Below are 17485 nucleotides of genomic sequence, written 5' to 3'. Positions count from 1 at the left end.
GGGGGGGAGTTTTAAGAATAGCTAAACAAACCTTGCTGCATTTGAAATGCCATTAGACATCCAGGTAGACAGTAGGATAAATATCCCAAAGGGACCAGCCATTAATATAGACATAAATATGAGACTCAACAATATTGTGACAGAATAACTCATGGATGAGGGAGAGATAAACATTAGATATAGAAGACAGAAGGACATCCCAGCATTGAACTGGGAGTTGCTGGGACATTTAGAGTTTCCATAATGAGAGTCAGCAAAGAAAATCCAGAGAGAGCTGCCAATGAGGTAGAAGGAAAAGTGGGGACCTGTAAATGCCAGTCCATTCGAGAGAAGGCACATCCAGAAGAGAGGGCTTCCCTCTGTGACATGTCGCTGTGAGAGTCACATGAGAGCAGACGTTGTGGTCTTTGGATGTGGCAGTGAGGAGGCTGCCTTTGACCTTGTCAAGTGGTTTCAGGGGATTGACTGGGATGCAGGTGTATGTGTGGGTTGAAGATAAAATATGAGGTGATGAAATGCAGACAGCACGCACAGGTGACTTTTGGAAAGAGTGCTATGACACAGCATGACATCAACATGTAGGTGGAGGGGCAAAAGGGTCAAAGAAAGGCTATTGGATATTTTGTATGTAAAAAAGTATGGAGAGTGAGGAATGGATGCTGCAAGGTGGGAGGTATATTTCTGTGGAAACAAAGTCCTTGAGGAGAGGAGGCATGAAATCCTGAGCACATGAAGGACCTGCCTCTGACAGGAACAGAGGGGGAGCGAGAGTGTGGGCGCAGCTTCCGGAAGGTCAGTCCATGAGGTGGTGGGAGGACTGCTGCTGCCTCCCAGTCGTTCGTGATCTGAAGGAGAGAGACGCATCCCTCACATCCCGCATGAGTCAGAGCACGGTCTGAGCCGGGAGCTGGGGCTGTAGGAGGGCAGTGGTGGGAGGAATAACCTCGAAAGTTTGACAGAGAGGTGGCGTCTGACTTGGGCTTTTACTAAGGCACAGAATCATGCTGCTATTAGACTTGGATGTCAACGTTGTCAGGGCTTTTTCCCAGAAGGCTCCCTGCTGAAGTTATGTTACTAAGCAAGACCAAGGAGGACACAAGTTGACCTGCTTCTGGCCATCCCATCCTTCTCCCAACACTCCATCCCCTCTCAGGCCTCAGTGACTTTTCATGGGAAAGTCTTCTTTTAAATCTTTTTCTCTTTCCTTCCTTTAAAAGAAGTTTTCTTCTTTTAAAACTTTTTCTCTTTAAAAGAAGAACTGCCTCGTTCTTCTTTTAAAACTTTTTCTCTTTCCTTCCTTTGACTGATTTTTAATTATCTTTCCAAAAATTGTATTTCAAAGAAAGAAAGAATATTAAATTTGGTGATATATGTAAAGGGCTTAGAATAGTGCTCCAAACATATACAAAGCGTTTGCTATTTTTGTTATTTTGTGTGATCTGGTGTGGGCTTATGTATATTCTCATTGATAATTTCTCTATAAACTTATACTGTGGATGTTGACTCATCTTTTTTCCTCAAAATGTAATGTTGTGCTTATAATCAGAAGGAAAGTATATTTTCTAGACAAACAGCACTGGATGGTAAAAAAAGAATATGAAGGACCATGATATGTATCTAAGATGATACAAGAAGGAATAGGACTATTTTGGAACTCAAAGCAATCTCTCATAAACTTGAGAAACAAAATAAAGGTCTTGAGGTCTTTAGGCTATTCATGTTTTCCTTTTTAGAAAAATGTGTCTCTAATTCTTTGTTTCCAAGTATGTAATTATTATTAACAAAACAGAGGCAAGCACTAAACTGTTCATTGATGTAACTGCTGTGTTTAAATTGCTTTTAACGTCTTACAATATTATCCGTGATACTACATTGACATCGTCTGATCAAAAGAGAGAACATTTAATTATAAATGTGCAAAGCATCCAGAGTTAAACATCAGTGAATGTTTTGTACACAATAGCTGAGGCTACCTTATGAAAAGTAAAGCCTTGCATATGCGTTACATTAGAAGCCCCTGGTTCTAATCACTTAGCTATCACTAAACTGGTACTTATTCATCACTTAGCCATCACTTCATATTCACTGAAATTGTAGAAAAGGAAACTGAAAACATCATGAAGAAACACACGGCTTATCTCGCTACTTCAGTGATCTTTCAGATGCAATATGGAAGAAGAAGATGTATAAACACTATTTTCCCGTGTAGCAGATCAAACAAAGGGCAGATTTTTATCCTTACAGCGGCCCCTAGGGGGAAAGAAGATGGTTTAGAAGGAGACAATAACATCTGTAATTCTTGGCTATCTTACTAGTGAGGACACAGAGAAATGCTTTACAGAGAGGTAACAGCACTACATGTGCTGACTCCTTGAGTGGCATGGACTTGACTTGCTGTATGCGGTTCAAATAAGCAAAGGAGATACATCAACCCCAAACTTCCTACACAGTCAGTCCTTAGGAACCTACATTAATTTGGGGAAAGTCTGTATTTCTATCCGATGTTAAAAAAATGTTCCTTCATTCATTTATTCATTCACTCTTTCTTCTAGTTTGAGTTAACAGACTATTAGTTAGAGTTAGGTGTAAAGCCCAGATTCTAACTGTACTGTACTGTACTGTACGTTAAATAACTCAGGAAAGGATAAATACGAGTACATAATTTCTAAATTAATCCATTGATTCATTTACTTATGTGTAATGCCAACTTTCTGAAACCTAAACCGAAAATATTAAACAAATTTGTTGGAGTGCCTGGAATCTTCTCTCCCTAGACCCTAACTCTGGGATGTTGGTTGCAGCCCTGCTTAGTTCTCCATGAAAGGAAATGTTCTAGCAGCTGACTCACTGGGCTGCTTCCTTATCTTGGCTACTGTAAATAGTGTTACAGTGAACATAGGGGTGATTATACCCCTGTAAATTAGTGTTTGGGGTTTCTTCAGATATATTCCCAGAAGTGGAATTACTAGGTCATAAGGCAGTTCCGTTTTTAATCTTTGAGGACCCTCCACACTGTTTTCCACAGTGCCTGCCCCAATTTGCATTCCTACCAACTGTTCACATGGGTTCCCCTTTCTCCACCGCTTCACCAATACTTGTGGGTTGTTGATTTATTGATGGCAGGCATGACGTGATATCTCATTGTAGTTTTATGATTAGTGACTTCGAGCGACCTTTCATATGTCTATTGGCAATCTGTATGTCCTCTTTGGAGAAATGTCTACTCAGGTCCTCTGCCCACTTTTTAATTGGATTGTTTGGGCTTTTTGCTTTTGAGTTGTATAAGTTCTTTATAAATTTTGGATATTAATCTCTTATCGGATGTATGATTGGCAAATATATTTTTCCATTCAGTAGGCTGTCTTTGTTTTGTTATGATTTCCTTTGCTGTGCAATACTTTTTCGTTTGATATAATCCCATTTGTTTATTTATTTTTTGTTTTTGTTGTTCAAGGAGATACATCAGAAAAAAATATATCTAAGAGAAACGTCAGAGATTTTACTGTCTATGAGTTTTATGGTTTCAGATCTTACATTTACGTCTTTAATCCATTTTGAATTTATTCTTTTATATGATGTAATCAGATGGTCTAGTTTCTTTTCCAACACCGTTATTGAATAGATTTCATTTACACCATTATAACATTATAAATATGATCTTGCCTCATTTGTCATATATTAAATGACGATGTAAACATGTTTATTTCTATAAAAACAGATATATATATATATATATATATATATATATATATATATATAATATCAATGGAACAGAATAGAGAGAACGAAACGGTGGGTTTAAGGATGGAATTAGACTTGTTGGTCCCCCAGGCCCTTTCTTTCCTTTCCCTTGAGGTAAAGCTGAGAACTTTTTTGGGGGGGGGGTGGCGGCGTAAAGTGACACGGGGAGTTCAGAGCTGAGAGCTTCTAAGGAAAGGCTTGCACTACCCATGCTCTTGAGCCACTGAAAGAGAAAAAGGAACATAAGTTCCAATTCAACTGAGCCAAGTTCAGCTTCAATTAAACAAGCAGAGACGGGCTGCACTGTAGGGCTGCAGTCCGCGCTGGAGAGACTGAGCTGGGCAGCATGTAGATGCAGTTGCAGCCACAGCCACTGGGGCCAGAATGGCCTGAGGAGAGACCGAGACCCCAAGGTCAGAGACCCAGACTAATTCCCCAGAGGGAAGCAATTTCACAGAGAGGGTTTGATAGGACTTTAGATAAAGAGTTTGTGCGTGTGTGTGTTTTAATACTGGCTTAGAAGGCTTTGATTTGTCATAAATGGTTAAGTCATGGTTTATCTGAAATAATGTCTGTCATGAACTGTCCATTCTCTGTGGTGTTTTAATCAGCTCTCCAGGTTCTCCAGGTCTATACTTGGATAAAAAGGAAAAATAGTGAAATCTAGTTATGGAGACTAACTCCTTAAAGAATAGTGGTCATTTTGATGGGATGTCTTTAAATGATTGTTATTGAGAAGGGAAACCTTCAATTAGGACTGAAAAAATTTCTTTTCAGCAGGGGACTAGAATAGAAAGTGCTCTCAGAAGAAAGATTAATGCAAGTAGGAAACGTCATAAAAGTAATCAGTCATGACTCCCTTGAAAGGTGACTATTATTAAGGGGAAAATATAGAACCCCTTTCAGTAGATTTTTTGCTAACATGTACTAAGTGTTTTTCCACAAAGTAATGCAAAGTATACTTCACTTTACACAAATCCAACATTAACTTTTTTATTCCTTCATTCATTGTTTGGCATATAAGAAATTATATTCTGTTCTGCTAAGGATTTAGAGAACAGTGACATATAGGTCATACTCCATAGGGTTATAAATCTCAGAGAGGGAGATAATGCACATATACTCCATTTATAACAGTAAGGAAAAGAAGGGAAAAGTGAAGAAACACAGATTTCTTGTAGACCTACTGTGTCACTTCTCAGATATGTATAATTGTCTTCATTTTATAGAGGATTAAACAGAAGTTTAGATGGGTTGTACCAGTTAGCTCAAGTTCATACAGGCAGAGATTCAGAGATACGACTCCAATTCTATGCTTTCTCATTCCAAAGCTAGTGCTGTATCAACTAAGCCACTTGAATCACACAGGACAGGTATTTGGACAGATGAGCTGAGGTGCCAAAGCTTTGAGGAAGAGGTGGCATTTGTTACATGCATTGAAGGTAGCATTGTGACAAATGGAATTTTAGAGTGTGATTATTTCAGACTGGCTGTTTGTTTGCTTGAGTAGCAAACAGAAGGTATGTGGATCTTGACCAGTTTTCCCTGAGTTAATAGTAATTGAGAAACTAAAGGTAAACAATCTAAATGTCAAAGCAGAGTTCATTGACCACTTTTGAGATAATAATTCCACATATACCTCTTTACCTCCTTCACTCAATGAACTGTGGCTATTGAGTGAACTCACATCTTTAACTACTTTACAAGGCATCTCATCGTAACTTGGGAACCATCTTGTCTGCCTAAGTCTTGATAGAGGTAAGCTAAGCTGCTCATATGGTCACGATGCCCTGATTGAATCCACATGTCTCACTGGTTGAATCAAAATCAGTGATTTAATGTCAAGGTGCCCTATCCAAAGAGATGATAGACACTTATATTTTGCAGGAGCTCCCTTGATAGATGAAGAAGGCATAGTTTTATAAGAGTGATGGACGTGTATAAGACTAGAAGAAAAACATATGTCAGAAAAGTTACTGAGTGCTGTTAGACAACAGAAAAACTCACTTCTACAAGTCCCTTAGCCCAAAGCACATTTGTGGACACCAAGCTGTTCATTTCTATTGATGTGCGATACACTCATAGGGTAATGTGTCAGCTTATTTGTGGAGGACATGAATGTCAGAATCAAGAAGTAGGATTAACAGAGAATAATTTGATTATTGTGAGCAGAGAAAATGATAATTGCAGCTGTACTTTAGCAGGACCATCTGTGAGTAATATGTAGGATGGATTAAAAGATAAAAGTGCAGACAGAGACACCAGCCAGCAGGCTGGTGCAAAAGTTCAAGCAAAGCAAGCAGGACTTGAGGTTAAGTCAGCGGTAATGGAAAAGAAGAGCAGGAGTTGGAGTCTAATGTGGATTCCATTTCCATAGAAACGGGTAGCAGATTAGAAGCAGAGGAAGAAAACTTCCAAAAGGCTTTTCAGTATTTGAGCTTTAGAAATTCAACTTGGTTTGGATGTAAATATTTAATGATAAAAGTAGGTTAGTCTTTTCCACGTAGTAATGGCAGGATATAGTAACATATAGGTGGGATATAGTGGAAGGTAAATTCACTGTCACCTTACAAGGTAGCATTGCTTAGAAAGATGACTGTCTTCAAATCAAAAACCTATTCATCTTTCTTGGGAGACCTAATTAACAAAGGTCGCAAGAGATATATAAAATCAGTAAGGAAAATTAGTAAATTGTAATACTAATAAAGTAAGGAATGTACTAATATGGATATGTTTAGCCCCCTCTCTCCCTTAGGTACATTGCCATGGTAAATCTAGTCATAAGAATCAAAGGTAGAATGTTTCTTGGTGAACAAAGAATCAGAGAAGTGGATCAAATATTTAATGGTAGCTGGTCCTTGCCAGCATGACAAGCAATTGGAAGCTCCCCAAGAAGTCTCCGTTTGCCTGAACTGGTCAGGATAGGCTAGCTCATGCCATGGTAATCAGTGAGTCCAGAATCTGAATGCTTTACAACTAGAAAGGTTCTTTGTTGCTCAAGCTCCAGTGGACATTGGCTCTGTGTTTGATCCATGTTGTGTTTACTCCATGACTAGTGTGATAGGACAGCCTCTAACTAGATCTCTGCTGGTTATAGTGGCAGAGTAAAAACAGACACATTTAACTGTAAACCAGCTCTTAAGGCTGCTGCCAAAAACACATGTCACTTCAGCCCATATTCCATTAGAGCAAGTGTATGTCCTCTCTCAAGTTCAGCAGGCAGGGATGAATGAACGCTCCTCTTACAGGGCACTAAATAGTTAGCATTCTGTGATGTGGTCTATAGCACTTGGTCAGGTTTGGATAACAACCCGACTTTCATCTCTGATTTTTTTTTGTTTCTTTAACTAACCCTTTAATTTAATATTTTAATACATGTAAATAAAAATGCATCATTCGGTATATAATAACCTCTTTTTGGAGTGAAAAATGTATAGCTCTTCAAAGTAAAATTGTGTGTCTCTGCTTTCATTCATTCAAGTTGACTGTACAGTTCAATTCTAAGATAATGCTATCTGATATTTTGGAATTCACCTATGTAACCTGTATTAACTGGAACCTTATAGGACTGAGGTGCTGGCAGTATGTGCAAGCTGTATATTAGTCAAGAAAACTATTGTTATTTTGTAATTAGGTTGTATTCCACTGGTTTGTAGTAAACAGCCCAGTGTCTTACTACAATAAAACTTTGTTTCTTGTTTATACCATAGTCTGATAAGCATCTGTAGTTCTCTTTGGTGGCTCTCCTTTGTGACAGATATTGTCTCTTTGACACTATACCTGCTCCGTTCCATTCTCCACTTTGCTATGTACTTCAGAAGCTGTTTTAATTAGATTTCACCCATGGCCTCTTTGCGGTCTATTTCTGATTGGCTTTGGCCAATGGAGGACAAATCAGAAGATGACTGAAGAACAGGGGTGGGATTAGGTTGGAGTGCTTATTTCTGCAGTGCTCTCTCTGCTGGCAGCAGGCTTCTTCTAAAGCAGTGGTTCTCAACCTTGGCTGCACATTAGAATCACCTGGGAATCTTTTTAAAATCCTGATTTCTAGGCCTCATCCTCCAGAAATTCTGTTTCTTTGTTACTAATGTTGTGGCCCCACCCCATAACAAAGAAACAGAATTTCCGGAGGATGAGGCCCAGAAATCAGGATTTTAAAAAGATTCCCAGGTGATTCTAATGTGCAACCAAGGTTGAGAACCACTGTTCTAAAGGGACATTCTCCAGTGAAGTGGCATTCTCCATACAATGTTCTCTGGTCCGGGAACTTATTTCCTTCTCTTGCCCTTTAGGTCTAGGGGTGGGAGTGTCTCCCATTATTGGTAACCTTGTATCATTCTCCACTGCTCCCTATAAATCTTGTCCTCACCTATGCAATGTGTCCCTTTGTATCTCTTTTCAGTTTCTCAATTTGTGTGCATCATCTATTATTGACTGGGACTCTGACATATATTCTCAAGTCAGTGGTGTGACAATTCAAGTTCCTTCCATCGTGTGATGCTACCATCTTACACATGATCTCTGAGGTTGCTAAGGAAGAAAAGACAGAGTGTCAACAGGGTTTTATGGTCAGTCCTGTACATGCAGATATGATTGCCCACATCTCACTGACCAGCACCAAGTCTTATGGCCCCAATAACTGAAATGGAGTCTCCTTGTGGACCCAAAAGATAAAGAAATGGGATTTGTCAAGCACAGCACTATTTGTGGCACAAGTGGAGATGTACAATAGGCAGATGGAAATGTGGATGTTAACTCAAAAGGATAATATTAAAGACATATCTGAGAAGCTTGGGGGATACTTAACATTATGCCAAACTACAGATAACATCACCATTCTCCAACTCAGCTGGGTTCTGAACTTCAGTCCCTTCCTGTTTCTATATTAAATTAGAATCTGCCCAGTCCTGCAGATTTTATCTCTGTGGTTTTTCTCTGGCCCACCTGTTCCTTTTCATTTTCTCTAACGTAGTCTGGTTTACTGCGCTAGGCGAAGCTGCCCAAGTACAGGAGAACTGCTGGGGAGACATTCTATGGAGAAAAGGCAGCCTAAGCTGACTCTCAGGTATGTCCACAAATACAGAAGCAAGAAGAGAAGTCATAAAGGTAGACCAAGAAGGCTCATTAAGAGGTAGAGAACTTAGCACAGTAGCATCGATGGCAGCTCAGGACAGAAGTTTGAGAAGGGAGGCGTAGTCAGAAGTGACACATCAGTGAGAGGACGCATAGAAAAGAAGTTGGGACGCTCATGCTCGCGTCTTCACCATTATCACAGCGAGTCCAGCAGGCCTTGAAGGCTTCCTAGCCTCTATGAAGAGGCTGCGAAGAGGCTGCTTTCACCACAATGAGGGTGTGTTTTTCTGTCACCTCATGCTCACCCCCTTTCTGTCCTAACACCTTGAACAAGTTACATGCTACCTTCCTGCAAGTCCTTACTCTCTTTACCTTCTTCCACACCTACTTTTTCAACTTCAGAAATAATTCTTCTACCTTATCTTTCTGTCTTTGGATCGTACTCCATTTGTGCTCTTTCATCACAGTTGGGCCCTGATCATTACTCAGTAATACTTTGATTCTTATTCTATTCCAACAGCAGATGTTCTGTTCCAAATTTTCTCCAAACTCATTAAACCTCTAAAACTACCCACCCACCACTGGTGATGCTCTGCTTTTCTCCCTTCTACCGAAGATCTCTTTGCTTCTTTGTGTGTCAACAAAAGTGGAGCCTGTCCTTGCTAAGGGACAGGTCACTGTTCCTTGACACCTTCATTTCTACAGTTTAATTTGCATCTTTGATATATCCGGTCTGAACTTTATTGCTCACCCCTTTGCTTCAGGAATTAAGAACAGGTTTAGAACAAATAATTTAAATCTCCATGACCTCCTTTAGACAATAAATATGGCCTCTTTCCTACCAGAGCCTGACAATTTGTGAAACAAATGACCATTCTCATAGGTTTAATAGCCAGTTCATCTCATTTTCCCAGCTGGAATTGCTAATGAGCTGCAGAAGTGGACGATGACAGGTAGGAGAAGTGGCTGGGGCAGGAGGTCTTGCCATCCATGAGCAGCATGTCTGGAAATAAGCAGAAATTGTAGGAACAGAAGTCCTATCTCTTGAGGTAAATTTTCCCTGTCTCTTCTGATCTCTACTGAACCACCCTTGAGGACTATTCACTGCTTTTCACTCGGCTTTCCCTTTGGGCTGCATGAAGAAACTGCTGGCTTTCCAATGTCAGGACTCTTAGAGTGTGTACTGTTAACTACCTCAGTGAGCTTTACGTTGAGCTATACATTAAAATATGTTTGTCTTTTTCAATGCATTCTACATTTCTTCTTCATCCGTAAATGTATCCTTATCTTTATCACTAAAATAGAAGTAGCACATTTTGGGAACTAATCACATAGCACATTTGCAAGATCTATTCCCTTACTTTGTCTAATTTCAGCCTCACACCAAACTTGTGAGGTTGTTATTATTACTTCCATGTCACAAAGAAGGAAATGGAGGTTGGGAGGGGCTCAAGCCCTTACCCAGTTGCCTCTTATGCTGTGTGGTTCCTGATCTCAGATGGCTACTGAGTCCCTTGGTCTGCATTTCTGCTTTCCTAAATGATTTGGACAAAAGGAAATGAGAACATGCTGGAGAAGCAATAGGCTTTCCAGATGAGTTGCTGGACTAAATGACCTTTAAGATGGCTTCAGTCTAGATGTCTCTGGTTCTCTCCTGGTTATCGTGAGATAGTATTGGTCAATCCTTGTAATTGTCCTAGCCGAGTAAGAGTAGCTGGCTGAGTGAATTGTTCTTTTCAGCAATTATTTTTACTATCTTCTATTTTTATTGATCATGAAAGAAATTCCCACCCATCAGGGAAAATACAGAGGTCTGTACTAAAGAGCATGGGCCACTTTCTAATGGAAGAGCTTGGCTAGTACTTCACCTTCCTATGTAATACGGGTTAATAACATACCTACCTGTAGAGTTTCTGTGAGATTCAGATGAGTGTACACATGTAAATAGCTTAGAATGGTGCCCAGCACATAGCAAGTTCTCAATAAACACCAGCTGACATCACTTTTTTATAAAATTAGAAAAGCTGTGTAAGGAAATTGCAGTTTTTAAGAATAGTTAGGTTAATTGATTTAAGCTTAAAATTGCTTATAGTATTTGACCATTGATTATTTGCAAAACATTTCATATGCACTATTTCATTTAACTCAAATTACCAGGTAGTAACAATCATTTTTACCATTAAATACACGAGGAAACTGAGGCATGTAGAAGTTATTTAACTTACTTAAGTCTCATAGATATAAATTCTAGATTTAAACAGGTTTATCTGGAGAGAGTCAATATATCCGACTAATATGCTAAGGCTTTCTGGTCAAACTTATATGAAACAATTATTAAACAAAATTGCAAATGGGGATGATATTTTTAAATTGCACCTGTATTCTATTTCTATTGTACTTAAACATATTATTTTTATTTTAATTTTTTAAAATATATTTTATTGATTTTTTACAGAGAGAAAGGGAGAAGGATAGAGAGTTAGAAACATCGATGAGAGAGAAACATCGATCAGCTGCCTCCTGCACACCTCCTACTGGGGATGTGCCCGCAACCAAGGTACTTGCCCTTGACTGGAATCGAACCTGGGACCTTTCAGTCCACAGGCTGACACTCTATCTACTGAGCCAAATCAGTTAGGGCTGTACTTAAACATTTTAAATTATATTCCTTCATAAGCCACTGGAATGACCGGCGAAATTATAATAAATAAAATTATAATAAAGATCCTCACATTGAACCTTTACTGGGGGGCATTTTGCTTTCATCCTCCCTGAAACCGCCCAACAGAGGCCGGAGTGCATAGAGGTGAGGCCAAACCTGTGGTCACAAGACTTGACCATCTTGCTGTATATGTTGTCATTTGGAGGAAGAGCATTCAGAAAACACGTTTGAAGGTCTTTAGTTCCTTGGTCTTTTCTGAATAAATATCAGTAATAGGAGGAAATATATATAAAACATATATGAGTACAAAAACACACACACACACACAAAACACTGGGAGAGTTAATTAAGAAAGATTATTTTCAAAAACAAAACCTTCTAGTTTTTAACTAATTCATCATGGGGATAAAAGCTGTACAGTTTCATGCCTCATAACAATTTAATAAATATTACTAAAATATGGCAACTGCTACCCTGACTCATTAGCAAGCTGTGGTATAAAGTTATCCAGAATTGTTTGGGGGGGCTGGTCTGTCAATGTAACACACACAGTAATCTCGGAAGAAAGTCGGGAACATATGGTCCATGCTCATCAGCTACCCCAGGGGACTGCACCAGAATCTCTCTTCTTACAACTACATGACATTGAGAGGAGACGGGGAGAGCATGGGGGGAGGAACATCGATTATTCAACCCATAAAATCGCACTTGGAAGCATAAATCAAGAATCACAAAGTTAACATCTTCAAGGAATCTGTTAAAATACAAGCTGAACGTTGCAGCACTGGAACTTCTCAGAATATAAATTCTGAATTTTGGCACACAGTTAAAATTAATCATTTCAGCAACAGCAGTGAAATGCTGCATATAGCATGCTCCTGGCCCACAGAAGTGAGTCTAACGCCATCTATTTATCAAAACCAGGATTCCTTTGAACATATTTTCAATGTTTTAAATTCTGAAGTTTACATACATAGTAAACCATCTATCTCAAAAGGAATATGACATACTTTCTAATACAAAGAGGCCTATCTTGTCCCAGTTAAATCTATTTGAATAGAAAACTGTAGAGTTAACAAACAATGATCATTTATGCATAAGTAGAATTATGTTTATTTAATGATCATCCCTGATCCCTGGAATCAGGTGATCAGAAACTTTTTACACACAATTACATGACCAATACATTTCTTATTAAAAAGTTGACATTATTGCAGGTATTCCCCTCCCCCCCCCTTGCCCACCTCCACCCTCCCACACCCTTGGCTTTCTCCAAACTATTGTTTCCATAGGGTAAGCATATGTGTTCTTTAGCTAATCCCTTCGCCTTATACATTTTGTATAATGCTAACAGCACAGGATGAGGCCTGGCCATTGGAGCAATAGGATGAGAGGTAAATGCTTTGTATTCTGGAGCATCTTCCTAATGGGAAAATCATCCCAGTAGTAAAGTTTTAAGACAGTTCAATAGGGTGTTTACACATTGTTTTTGGTTATTTGGAAAACTTTTTAAGGAGATTTTCTTTCGTCAGTTTTGCATCTGTGCTCTACCATTTCAGTTTTGGTTAAAATCCTTTCAGTTTCACATTACACTATACATCAGGGTAAGGTGTAGCTCCAAACCTTCCCTCATGCAAAGTCAACCTTGTATTGTTTGAAGACAGTGGCTTCATAGCAATTTCATAGGTAATGTAATTATTGAAAAAAAACAAGGATCTATAACTAAAATAAACATAAGTACATAATTTGTTCATTTAAAATGTGTATTACTTAAGGGATGACTAGGGTATGGATATATCTATACTAGAGGCCCAGTGCATGAAATTTGTGCACTGGAGGGGGAGGGGGTCCCTTAGCCCAGCCTGCGCCCTGTCGCAGTCCAGGACTCCTCGCTCCTTACTGCCTGCCTGCATGCTGCTCCTTACTGCTGGGTTCGCTGCTCCTTAGTGCTTCCTCGAAGGCGGGAGAAGTTTCCACCACCGCTGCCAGCTGTGAGCCCAGCTTCTGGCTGAGTGATGCTCCCTCTATGGGAACACACTGACCACCAGGGGCAGCTCCTGCGTTGAGCATCTGCCCCCTAGTGGTCAGTGAGCATCATAGCGACCGGTCATTCTGGTCATTCTGCCATAATGGTTGCTTAGGCTTTTATTATATAAATTGTTATCAATATCAAACTAGGTATCTATATCTAGATAGCTATATCTATATCTATCTATCTATCTATCTATCTATCTATCTAAATATATAACATTTTCCTGAAAAATACATAAACTGAGAAGAGGGAAAAACTGAACTACAGCTACAATATATGTAGACAAGACCAAGGGGCTTTGTATAGAGAATAAGGAAACATTCAAGTTTCCAAATATAAAGATTTTAAAGGAAAAGTTAATATTTCATGTATTTAGGCATTTGGAGGTGGGTCAGACTCTTCTCAATGAGTTTATTTAAGGTGAAATTATTAAAGGCTGGTGCCTCGCTCACAGAAATTATTTGAAGTTGTTTTATGTGGAAACAGCCTGCTTCCTGCGATTGCACTCTGAGGCTCCCCAGCTAGAGGTGGCTACATGACTTGAAATTTAAATATAAAACAAACTTCATCAGGTGCCAGGGTGCTGGCCTGGCGGCCTTCTATATTGGGAGGAGGTGGAAGTGAAGGGCAGGGGGTTGAATGGAGATGGGAATCTGTGAAAGAGAAGACTTAAAACTTTGGGCTGGAGGAGCACAGGGTGCTGCAAGAAGCTGCGTGCTGAGCTGAATAATTCATGGTGCAGGACTAATTTTGACTCTGGAGAAAATTGCTTTCTCACTGTGCTAGAAGCTAGGCAATAAGACCCAAATTCAAAGCGCACACTAAATGGATGGGGAGAAAACACCCCACATCAACACAATATCAAATTGACAACCCGTATAAGGTCACAAATATTGTCAAAACCCACAAATACACATTTTAAACAAACCTAAAATTGAGCACTCATATTTATGCACATACTGATTTTTATGTAATAATGGGTAAATGTTATATAATGATCTTCCAAAATACCTTCTTGGTATTAATGTAAGACAATACCTGTGTGTTTTACCTTGGTACTTGGTAAAGAGTAGCTGCAGGCCTTGGTACAGTGTAACAGCACCATTCTCATTTTGTACTTACAGAATCATATGGGTGCAGAAATGACCTTGTGAGCTAATTTGCAGAGCTGCCACAACTACGCGACTTGATAAATGTTAATGTGTATTGGATTCTTAAAATCTGGATGGTCTTTGTGTTCTTCCAGTTTAGTAGATGGAATTAAAGTGAGGCTCAAATGCCACCTTTTGTACTTTGTCACCTGTACAGTCAATTATTCTCTTTAATGAATGGAAAGAATTGTGATTATTTCTGTAGACAAACCATTGGTTTATTCTTAAACCACTAACCAAGCTTTAAACTATAGGATTTCTGCTCAAATAGAACAAATGTTAGAATTTTGTTCATACATTTAATTCTTTAATGTTGTTTCAAGAGTTCAGCTTCTCAGCAGGTAAGTGTCAGGCGTTAAGATTATGAAGATGTTTGGGGGGAAGTCTTCCTCCTCTTCTCTCATTCATTTATTTTGTTTTCTAAGGAAAAGCCAGATTCTGCCCCAGGGACTAGAAAGGAATTCTTGGAAGAAAAAGGCTGTCCCCTGAGTGGGACACCTGAATAAGCTTGCACGGGACGCACACGCAAGCACTCATGGTCGCCAAGAGAGTCTCCTGGGATAGCTGGATTTCTAAAAATCACCTCTGGCAAAGGTGAGGGCTTTTCCTAAGTGGTTTGCACTATTTTGTGGGGGCACCAGCTAGAGATAATAGTTAACTAAATCTAGGGGCTCACCAGCAAAATCATGGAAATTGCTGTTGAATGTGCATAGCCTTTCAAAATGCATTTAGCTATGCGACAGTATTTGATTTGTCTCACTTGATGTAGATTTCAGAGACAGGGCAGCAGGCTGGCTGCAGAGAACATATAGTATACATGCATTTATGTATATTTTTTTCTTAAGGTGGAAGAGAGAAAGAAAGAGAGAGGGAGGAGAGAGAGGGGGAGGAGAGAGAGAGAGAGAGAGAGAGAGAGAGAGAGAGAGAGAGAGAGAGAGAGAGATCGGTGTCCTGACCAGGAATTAAACCTTCGCACAGGACAATGCTCAACCCACTAATCCACTGAGCCACGCTTCTGGGCAATGCTCAACCCACTAATCCACTGAGCCACGCTTCTGGGCAGCACGGAGCTTATTTTGGAGGTGCTGTAACACACCCTATCTTTGAAGTGCAATGCACGGCACCCCCTCACCAAAGACCCAGGACTCCCACTGAAGGACTTGTCCTTTGGGTGACAAGAGTGCTGAGTCTTTCAGGTGCTTGTGTCTACTCTTTAGCCCCGGCCTTGGGTGGTGACTGGATGCAGTAGGGGCTGTAAGACAGGTGGGAGACCCAGGTTGTAGTTCTAGGTCTCTCCTTACTGGTTCGCCGACCTTGGGAAGTCACTTCAGTTTGCTTGGCTTCCATTTTCTCATACGTACAATTACTAGTTGGAACCATATAAAATTGTTGATATTGACTGACCAACAAAAACAGAAATTTCTTATAGTTCACAATAGTAAATCTACTGAGAATTGTCCGAAGGATCAAATGAGAAATTCCTTTAAATGAACACTCAGATGTTTATAAACTGTGTGCTCATCCTGCTGTAGTTATTTGGTCTGCTCAGCATTTTGTGGAGACTCAATGAGGTGGCCGCTGACAAGCAAACAGTAGCATTCAATAAAGGTCAGTTCCCTCCCTCAGGGTCGGGATTCCCAGCACTCTAATTTCAGCCACTGTTTTGAACTTAACACTTTTATAAAGGGTTTTACAGCTTAGAAAGTGCTTTCACATAAATTAGCTTGTTTTTTATAACAACCCAATGATAAGGAAATGTATGTTCCCAAGAAGCTGTGACATAGGCTGGATTATCTGGGTAGGTAGTGGGATCTTGCACATTGCTAAGTATAGGATATGGTCATCACATTTAAACTTAAATATATTACCAGTTCTAATATTTTCTCTTTGTTTCCCAAAAGATTGAACAGTTATAAGTGCCTAAATGGGAGATGCCATTAACACAAATTGGTGGATTTCCATGGGTTTCATGGCTCTCAGGCCCTCTACTGACTGGCCTCCAGGACAGAGAATGTATTGGGATTTGTAATCAGGTTAGACTGGCTTCTGAGCTCAGTGAAGCTAGAACCTGAACATGCAGGGAGGGAGGGGTCTAAACACTTACATGGAGTGAGATCTCACCACCAACACTGACCACCACAAAGTGCAAGCTCCCTCAGTTGCACGTCCTCAACATGGGTTTATTTTGCGGAGAAGAAAATCATGAAACCGTGTTTGCACAGCACTTTCCGATCTGTAACATATAAAAAATATAAGGGTTTACTAATGTGCTTATCTTTCTTGTCTATTCTAGCACCTTGGGCAATGTAGCACACAATGTGGATTTATTGAATGAATGAAAGCATAAATCAATTAGTGAAAGAACACATTTTTTCACTGTGTCACTTAGGATGTTTCCTGAAACAGGGGACACAACAAAATGTTTTCATAGATATAGGCAGCAAAATCTCAGACATCTCTCATAGCAATATGTTTATAGATACATCTCCTAGGGCAACGGAAACCAAGGAGAAAATAAACAAGTGGGACTACATTAAAAAAAAAAAAGCTTCTGCACAGCAAAAGAAACTGTCACTGTATGGGAGAACATATTCGTCAATGATACATCTGACAAAAGGTTAATACCCAAAATATATAAGAAACACATACAACTTAACAAAAGGAATACAAACAATCCAATTAAAAAATTGGCAAAGGACCAAAACAGACACTTCTCCAAAGTGGACATACAGAAGGCCAAGAGACATATGAAAAAATGCTCCAAGTCACTAAGAGATGCAAATTAAAAAGACAATGAGGTATCACCTCACACCTGTCAGAATGGTT

General features: G+C 39.6%; 1 protein-coding gene across 1 annotated transcript in view; it reads left to right on the top strand.

Moving 5' to 3' along the window:
• NRG3 (neuregulin 3) overlaps positions 1-17485 on the top strand; it is a 1013555-nt gene that overhangs the window by 298702 nt on the left and 697368 nt on the right. The window lies entirely within an intron of this gene.

This window comes from Myotis lucifugus, unplaced genomic scaffold, assembly GCF_000147115.1.
Source record: "Myotis lucifugus unplaced genomic scaffold, Myoluc2.0 scaffold_233, whole genome shotgun sequence".
NCBI classification, from domain to species: Eukaryota; Metazoa; Chordata; class Mammalia; order Chiroptera; family Vespertilionidae; genus Myotis; species Myotis lucifugus.
Note: the sequence above shows the minus strand (reverse complement) of the source record. Positions and strands in the feature narration are given on the sequence as shown.